Source organism: Sinohyriopsis cumingii, chromosome 1, assembly GCF_028554795.1.
Source record: "Sinohyriopsis cumingii isolate HCF-2022 chromosome 1, ASM2855479v2, whole genome shotgun sequence".
NCBI lineage: Eukaryota > Metazoa > Mollusca > Bivalvia > Unionida > Unionidae > Sinohyriopsis > Sinohyriopsis cumingii.
Window position 1 is genome coordinate 126,466,115 of NC_142961.1, and position 10,808 is coordinate 126,476,922.

The window sequence follows — 10,808 nt, forward strand, 5'->3', positions numbered from 1 at the left end:
ACCCCGGAAAGAACCACCGACCCACGAGAAGCATTGTGCTGTACCATTAGGTTGCCCGTTTTATGTACTGTTTCTCCACATCATGCTACATCAAACGCATTGTACTGTACTAATGGGGTGCCCGTTTTATAAACTGCCGCACTACATAACACGCATTATAATGTACCAGTATGTTGCCCGTTTTATATACTGCTGTTGCCAAATGCAGTACATGTGAATTGTTTGTCATCAACTTTACAGCACAATCAAGAGTAATTTCAGCTCTTATTCAATATTATACAGAGCATCATACAATGTGATTTGCATGCTTTGATGTAAAAAAAAATCGATTATTTAAAATCATACATACGCAGGATACACAGAATGTTGTATATAAAATCCTGGGTCAATCTATACTAAGTAAATAAGGGATCGCTGTTTTGGGGCACAACTTAAAACTGCTTAAATAATGTCGGCAGGTAATCCAGCCATATAATATATACGACCATTCTGAGAGCTGACATTCGAGCGATATCAGCTATTTACGAAACAAGGATAGTCCAAATGCATTGAACTTTTTCATTCGCAGGTTCTCAATTAATCAGATTGACCAGTCGTAGATATAGAGAAGGTGGTCCGAATTGTTTGCGGTTTCTCTTTGCGCGAAGAAATTACCCGCGAGTAAAATGTATGATTTTTCTATAAATTACTGCACTGACTTATATCTGAGGGGATCTTTATGTATCTCTGAAATAACAGATGTGGTCCCAATGACACGACGTCAGAGCATTGCGTGGCCATTTTCGTCACGGCGGAGAAATAACTCAAATAAAGTTGAAGGAAAACGCATTAATTTGATTTGATTGGTGACTCGCCTCTGGCCGATTACATTACATACGTTGCGAGAGAAAAGTCAACCGATATCTTGTAATCACTTTGTCTCCTTCCGCCGCCATAATGTACCAGGAGAACAAACGTTGTTGCGAAAATAGTTCTCAATGACGGCGAATTGCAACCGTGGACGGAAAAGAGCGAAAATATTCCGATTGACCAATCTTGTGTAAAACAATGTTTCGTTATTTTCCTAAACCGTTCACGTCTCTTTAGGAATTATGGGATTGCGGACTACATGCAAGATTTACTTACTCCAAAAATTAAGAATTTGATATGCAAAAATACGAACCTCTGAAACTGAGAATTTGACAAGGGAGTAGCCTTGTACCCTGTCCTCCCATAATGCTCTGCACACGAGGTCAGACAAGCATCGTTGAATAGTTGATACAAATGGCGAAATTTAAAATGGCGCAACGGTAACACAGAAATGTGTTGGCAGTAAAGAAATAGCATTGGATCAGTTATTTACAGGTGTGTCGCCGCTGGCATTTTGGCCTTGTTAGGTACAACTATGTTAATTAAAGAAGTACTGAGCGTTTGTTTAAAGTGTCACTGGGCAGTACTGTAGATTTTAGTCATTATGTGTAGGAGGGGGCGGGGGGGGGGAGGTGCAGTGATAAATCATATATTTGTGCAGTGCATGCGTGCGCGCGCGCGTGTGTGTGTGTCTGAAATGCTTAATTTGAATCAAAGTTTGATTGACTGTTTTACAGTTGATTGACCTTAAGTTTTATTTTTAAAAAAAATAATAAACCGACTTTGATGTAATTGTACACACTTTTATTTTGTATCATGCATTAATGGAAAAACATATAACGGGGTTGTTGTTGTTGTTGTAGTGTTTCACGCCATTTTTTCAGCACAAGATAGGCTATACATGGCGGCCAGTATAAATGGTGGAGGAAGAACCCTGGAAAACCCCTGGAAGAACCACTGACCCACCAGAAGCTACTGGCAGGCTTTCTCACATACCCACGTTAGCCGGGCCTGAGACTCGAACCCACGCAGACAGAGGTGAGTATAAGTAAGCTGTAATATGTTATATACAACCCTAAGCTGTAATAGGCCATATACAACCATAAGCTGTAATATGCCACATACAACAATCAGCTGTACTATGTTATATACAACCATAAGCTGTAATGGGTCACATACAACCATAATCTGTAATATGTCACATACAACCCTAAGCTGTAATAGGTCATATATAACCCTAAGCTGTAATAGGTCATATACAACCCTAAGCTGTAATATGTTATATACAACCATAAGCTGTAATGGGTCACATACAACCATAAGCTGTTCTATGCTATATACAACCATAAGCTGTAATGAGTCACATACAACCCTAAGCTGTAATATGTCACATACAACCCTAAGCTGTAATAGGTCATATACAACCCTAAGCTGTGATAGGTCATATACAACCCTAAGCTGTAATATGTTATATACAACCATACGCTGTAACGGGTCACATACAACCCTAAGCTGTAATAGGTCACATACAACCCTAATAATCCTGCATATTTGAAATTATACATTTCAAGCTATAAGTAAACAGAAGGTTAAAACCTGGACACTTTTTTTTAAAAATTGCACCTTAAGTCTATGCATACTGAGTTACTTCAGTTGATAAATTTATGTTGTAACTTATTTGGTAGTACCTTATAAATTTCATTACGAGGAGCATACATTCATTCATGTTTCAGAAAGTTTATTTTAACTGTTGGTACATTTTGCATATTGGTGTTTTGTCTGCAACATAAAAATATTTATCTTTTTACAAAATTATATAAAACTGCTAATATCGTTTTACATCAAGTAATATCAATCCTGAAGTCGAAATATCATCATCAATGTCTGACTAAATCAAAGTTCTGCTTTTTAAATATATCTTAAGCTCTTCAGGGTTTTCCAGTGACCAGGTAAACCAATCGCCTACTTTACAGCACAATTTTCTTTCATGTCAACAGTTAATAGCTTCATAAATCTAATACTTTCTGGGTCAAAACAAACCAATGATTTAAGAGATATATATATATATATATATATATATATATATATATATATATATATATATATATATATATATATATATATATATATATATATATATATATATATATATATATATTCTCTAAACGTATATTTCATGTAGTAATAATATTAATTATTGACCTTTCCAGATTTCATATCGTGGCTACCTCATCGTAACTAGCAAAATCTTATTTTTTCTAAACAAGATAGAAATGTCAAAAATAAGAAACTCCAAAAATTGCATTGTATAAATATGTATCTATTACATTACCAAACTAATACCAACCACACAGGTATGCTGTACGATGGAAAAGTTAGTATATTCAAAAATTATGAAACTTAATATTAAATAGTGGTGAAAAACAATCCATAATTTTTAAAAATTTCAATGGAGCATTTCCTACACAATTAAAGCTAAACTATACAATTGCGCAAATCTCTCCGTACGCCCACCCCCGGTCATTCATAATGGCTGAAAATGACAATACTTCATAGTAGCAATATAAAACAAACACTCAGTACTTCTTCTGCTTACGTAGTGGTGGCTATTGCAAGGAAAAATATTCGGCGACACAGCTGTAAAATAGCTGATTTAATGCTATTTCTTTATTGCCAACGCATTTTAGTATTACCTTTGCCACCTTGAATTTCTCCAGCGATATCAGGACTCATGTTATAATAATTACTTCCGGTTCACTACCTACGAATGTAGTCCCAGTCTATTTTTTCAGAGTATTTTCCTCTCATCTTGGTGGTGTTACATGAATTAGATTTAGTCATATTTGGTATTGATTCAAAGACAATTGTTTTTTCTTTTTTATGGATCAATACCGTATGGTTGTCTCGTGTATTTTTGCGAAGGCACAGCGAGTAATGCGGTACTGATGATGACCCGGAAGTGAACTGCGACCCATTGCACGGTGCTTATTTCTATCCAGCCTCTCAAAGCTGCAGAAAACCTAGGACAAGAATTTCAGTGCGAGTTCATCTTCTGAGGTATTTTAGATTAACAAATAAATATATTATGATATTGACACACTTGAAAGTTCAGTACTAAGAAATAAATGTAGATTCTCAATATAAACAATAACTATGACCAAAGTCCTGCATGTGATGAATTCCTAAAGGTTTTTAATGGCATGCCAAGTTTATTATTGCAGCTAGAGACATGACATTTTGAAATAGCGTGTATATTGACTTAAAAATTAGAACAACGCAATTACAAAAGAAATAAAAAAATAAAAAATAAAATAATATTTTTTGTGTGCAAAAGTGTTCATATACAGAACCTTTGTGGTTGATACTCATTCTTATCACTATAAAAGTATTCCTACGTCTTATACAAATTACAGTGATGGATATTTGTGGAAATTATGTCAGATAAAATATATTTCAAAGTCAGAATGAGGTCTTTATTCAAAATACAGGAAGACGTCGTTCATGTCGACATTCTGACTTTAAGTCATCGATACTACTTATTATGGGTCCAGGCAGATAACTGATGTGATAATATGAGTAACATATATTTTGTTTGCATGGCTTTCATTTCGTTGTTTATAAATGTATGGTAATGAATGAGAGGATGCAGATGAAAACTCTATAGCAGAGCTCACTCAGGTTGTTTAAAACTGTCAGAGAAATTAAAAATGTCAAAAGAAATATAGATCAAAGGGATAAAATAGACCTTCCCGAAGTCTATGTACCTTTGAATGTAATAAAACAGCAAAACGAAGTAAGTCTAACACAAAATACGTTCCTTTTTCTTAAGTTTGGTTAAGCCATTGATTGACAAAGTGTGTCATTATGACGTAAGCTGATACCACAACTCTAATGAACCATTTTATAAACTTGACGCATTATTAATTACTGATACTAATTGTTAAGCGACATTCTAAACAATGTACCAGAAATATTCAAACAGATTATTTGAATTTTACTTCGCACAACTGAACTACACATGGCCACATGTCCCACATGAGCGCTTGTCCATATATTTTAGAATTTATGGGATAAAAAGTTCACATTCAGAACAGTGTATAGGATTTAATTGTACCTATAGTTGATCTGGATTTAATTGTACCTATAGTTGTCTGTAACGCACATATCTGGCTGTATGCAATTTAAATATCCCAAAATTTTAATTCCATCATGCTTGTGCATGGTACTATATTTGGATTTAATACTTTGACAGAGTGCCGTAATGTAGCATCTCACATTTCAATGAATCATTCAACTTAATATTTGTTAAACGACGCTGTTACAAATACACAAGAAATGTTCAGACATTTTGAAGCTTTGATTTTTAAAATCACTTAATTAGTTAGTGTCAAGCCAGTATCTTCACATCATGTTGTATATACTGTATATATTGTACATAACAGATAGAAGGCCTCAAGGTAGATTAGTTCTGTAACTAACTGAGTTACCGTCTCTAAATAAAATCTTTATAATAATAATAATAATAATATAGATGATAATAATAATAATAATAATAATAATAATAATAATAAATATCATTATTATTATCATCATCATCATTATCATTATTATTATTATTATTATTATTATTATTATTATACCTTAATATGTACATGCTATGTCCCACATATGCAAATGTCCATTCTTGTTTACAAGTTTTGAGGATCAGAATTTCACATTTGGTTGATGATACAGGATCTGTTGGTACCTATGGTTGATGATACAGGATCTGTTGGTATCTATAGTTGATGATACAGGATCTGTTGGTACCTATGGTTGATGATACAGGATCTGTTGGTACCTATAGTTGATGATACAGGATCTGTTGGTACCTATGGTTGATGATGCAAGATCTGTTGGTACCTATGGTTGATGATTCAGGATCTGTTGGTATTTATGGTTGATGATACAGGATCTGTTGGTACACATGGTTGATGATACAGGATCTGTTGGCATCTATGGTTGATGATACAGGATCTGTTGGTACCTATGGTTGATGATACAGGATCTGTTGGTACCTATGGTTGATGATACAAGATCTGTTGGTACCTATGGTTGATGATTCAGGATCTGTTGGTATCTATGGTTGATGATACAGGATCTGTTGGTATCTATGGTTGATGATATAGGATCTGTTGGTACCTATAGTTGATGATACAGGATCTGTTGGTACCTATAGTTGATGATACAGGATCTGTTGGTACCTATAGTTGATGATACAGGATCAGTTGGTATCTATGGCTGATGATACAGGATCTATTGGTACCTATAGTTGATGATACAGGATCTGTTGGTGTCTTTGGTTGATGATACAGGATCTATTGGTACCTATGGTTGATGATACAAGATCTGTTGGTACCTATGGTTGATGATTCAGGATCTGTTGGTACTTATAGTTGATGATACAGGATCTGTTCGTACCTATAGCTGATGATATAGGATCTCTTGGTACCTATAGTTGATGATATAGCATCTTTTGGTACCTATAGGCACATAACTGACGGTACTCACTTGCAACATCCAATTTTTTTAAAATTTCCATCATGAATAAGATTACTTATGGTAATATTTTTTAATTTTGTGTATTGTCACCTAACTTCCCTGTATTTTTGGTATGAACTTATTGTTGCACCAGTAATCAAATCTTGCCATCCCCATATTGCCTTAAACTTTATGGTAGGTGATGTACCTAATTAGTTATTTAGCCTGTAAATAGCTGAACATAATCTGATAAACTTGCTTCTAGAGACCTCATATATGCTTTAGATGAATAGTCATTGAGAAAAGGCCTATTGCTTCACAAGTCTGAGTGTCACTACGTCAAGTTTAATGTTTGTTCCTTAATATCATTGTCAAATCTCCATATCTAGCACATTTTGGGGGCACTCACCAGTTATTATGTACTTTTTTGAGAGTGACGTATGTAAGGTGAAATTTTTGCATTTGAAACATGCACAGTGGAGAGAATGTTGGCATACCTCTATGCTACATTAATGTAATGTTGCTGACGTTCCTTTGGATATTGTACTTATGGACATTGTACATGATCTAAGCACACTGCTAACTAAAATGACTGTTTCCTTGTGCTAAAAAAGTCACCCTGAATTAGTCTAAAGTACACCATCTTTAGCACCTATTAAAATTGGGAAAATGAATTTTGCCCGACTAGACAATACCAGCTTCTGAAAGTACAATGGATGAATTACCAAATATATAAAATGTAAAAAAAAGTCATCGTCTCTTTCTTCATAATTTAACTCTGAAGTCCAGGAAGTGAAAATGACCAACTGGAGCTAGCAGTTTTTTGAAAGGTGCACATCTAGAGTAAGGCCAAGCTGTATACTCTATAACCCATATTACACCCATCAATCATACACCAAAATAAAAGGAATTAAAGTTTCTTGGAAGAATACCTAAGATATACAGGGTCTTTTTTAAATAGCCAGTATAACCAGTGAAGAAACCCGGGGAAATTCTTTTTCTTTTAAATTCTAACCTTATGCAAAATACGAAACTGTAGAGCGCCACCTTTGACTTCATTTACCTGCATCTTACTGATCTACAAGGTTAAGTGAAACATGTTATATCTTTTCGGGTCTTGCCTGATATCTGGAACAAGGTGGAAGAGTTTGATTAGCCTTGAAGTTATCCAGTAGTCATATGGTGATACCAAGGTTTCATAAGACATATCCAATGTACATGCCATAAATTACCAGGATTTGTGCATATTACAACACTGATATATAACAGCTCAAATACAGAGCTTAGGTCTCATGAAGAGAGATCAGTACCATTGCTTAGTATGGTAGAGCCTCCCTGGGGATGTATTTTCCTACTACATTGTCGCTTTTTGTTGTTAGTTGCATTAAAACGTAATGCATTTTTTGTCTATAAAACATGGTGCTGGTCCCATCAAAATGGGAAATATAAGCGAGCTATTATTTACTAACAACTAGCTGAGTACTTGACATGGTAAATGTGGAACATAGCACTTATCAGTATTTCTTAGTGTGCACACCTATATGCATTTGAAGAGGCATATTGCAATTTGCAGCAAAAGTCACTGTAAGCAATCTTGCTTCTCTACTAAATTGTACAGACCCAAACTACCACTTATTTTAAATAACATTCATTAGTCAACTTTACTGTCTAAAATTGATCATTTTTGAATTTTAAATTTTTATAAAATTCACAATTTTCGTTAAAGTTTCTTGCATAAATTAAAATGTTCATTTCAAATTCTATTAAAATTTAATTCATCAATACTTTCATATGTCAGACATATTTTCGGATAGAACATATCTTGTTTTGCAATTATTTTTATTTTTATTTTTATAACTGCATTGAAAACTTCCTAGTTAATGAAGAGATAGCAAATTTAATTTTAGTTTCTCAAATGCACTTGACCCAAAACATGCACCCTGTACAACACCAGCATTACAAACTTTTTTGACAACTGCCACACACCTTGTTTGCTATGCAATTCAAAAAGACTTCGTGTGTACAGTTGAAATAGGCGTGTCATGCAAATATAAAGGTTTGACTAAATTTGGCTATACATAATATGGTCTGATAGGACTAGGGTCATATTTATTACTTCTGGTTCAGTACATTCGATTGTAGTCCGAGTCTATTTTTAGAGTATTTTTCCTCTGTTATGTTGGTTGTGCTACAAAAGTTATGTTTAGCAATTCTTTTGACGTAATTGTTTATTCTTTAAATATAACCATTATGTTGTGGTTGTCTGTGTGATTTTCGGAGACAGTGCACAGTGAATAATGAGGTATTGATCCTGAAGTCAGATCTGCGACATATTGCATGATCTTTGTTTACAGTGCAGCCTCTCAACAAAAAAATTGACATCGGGTAGGTTGTCCGGTGCTAAAATCGTACCCTCTATGTTAGGAATGTGCAAGTTCCTCTAGGGTGATGGCCGGATAAGCGATTTTTAAAGCCACACGCTATGATGTAAGTAAATAAAACCAGGTCGTGGGTCTTACGTTGCACATGCCTCCTTCATGTGGTACTGTATAATACATGAAAAGGGCAAGGGACTGTAAACGCCACCCCCTAGCAAGAAGTAGATAGATGAGAACTATGTTTGCTACAACTGGATACGGACAATTACGGTTGAAATAAAGAAAAGAAGCTGACTCGGGGTTGAAATTGTAGAATACTCAAGCCATCGGTGACTTTGTACGTTGCTAACACTGATCGAATAGCGACAAGGATTATTCAGCGTGATGGTATCACATGTCCGGCAGATGACTGATATAGGCATCACTACGGTTTTTCATATATTGATTTTATTTGTTTGTTTGGTGACCTCTGCTATATGTGAAAGCTCCCAATCATAAATTTGTCATTGTAAATGGATCGGTGAACGTGCCTTACACGTGCCTGTCACGCCCGGCTAAAGCTATTAGTCTTATTGAATAGCCAGGTTGACTCATTTTTCAAGTTTAATAATAATTTATAAAATATTCCTCCTGTTTTGAGAGAGTCTTGTTATGCTAGAAGTATTATCTAAATGAATTGATTTTGTTAATGGGTTCCGTCATCCAAACGTTACAAACGTGCTTTCCGAGGCGTATACAAGACAAGTAGCCGTATGAATAAGATGCGAACCATGTACATACATTTATGGTTAGTTAGTCCGAGTTTCCTCTGGCCCTTGCCACCCCATTTTTTGATATTTGGACATTTATGTTGGGGTGTAGGGTCAGAGCGCATTCCCTATCAAAAAGTTGGAATTCGCCGACACCATTTGGTGTCGGCATGGGGTAGCCGCTTTCTAGCCGACCCAGCACACTTGAACGACCTTTCATCGAGATATACCTGCATGAAATCGATAGGAATGATTTATTTTCTCAAAAATAGTGAGCATAGCATTCGTCATGTCTTTAATCCCCTGATACACGAGACGAAAGCACGTCGTTGCTAAAATTTGACCTGGATCTGGCCATTTGTATTCCTAGTCACATGACTACACAACTCTCGCAGCCGACATCCGAATGACATCAGAGGTCATCAGTCACGTGATATCAACAACAGATCTTTTCTAGTGTTGCTGTAGGAAAACAAATCGAACATATAAATAAAAGTAATGTAATTTTTATAGAAAAATTAAAAAACATAAACTTCTCAAAATATTTATTGTGAAAACAACGACAAAAATCTGTAAATGTTGCATAAATTTTGAAGAAAACCAGATTCACTATGAAGAGCACGTGTCAATGTGATAGTCACGTGACACCGACAAAAACATCGCTGAGACGTGTTGGGTACTTCTTGAAAACGGTTTTCTTCACCCTGCTGCGATACCGACAGGTTTCTGTTCGTTGCTCTCAGAATAAATATGTTGAGAATTAAGTGTGCATTATATTTATTTACAAATATTAAGTGACTTCTATATAATATGTCCAAATTCTATGTACAACAACTTGGGAAATTTGTTTATTTCGATATCACGTGACTATATGACCTCTGATGTCATTGACATGTAGGTTCCGAGAGTTGTATAGTCATGTGACTCGGAATGCAAATGAGCAGATCCAGGTCAAATTTCAGCAACGACATACTTTCGACTAGTCTGTCAGCGGATTAAAGACATGACGACTGCTATGCTCACGATTTTTGAAAAAATAAATCATATTCCTATCGATTTCATGCAGTTATATCTCGATGAAAGGTCGTTCAAGTGTGCTGGGTCGGCTAGAAAGCGGCTACCCCATGCCGACACCAAATGGTGTCGGCGAATTCCAACTTTTTGATAGGGAATGCGCTCTGACCCTACACCCCAACATAAATGTCCAAATATAAAAAATGGGGTGGCAAGGGTCAGAGGAAACTCGGACTAATGGTTAGTGTGACAGGACTTTGGGTGATTTGATTGGAAATAGCAGAAGAAAAAAACAAAT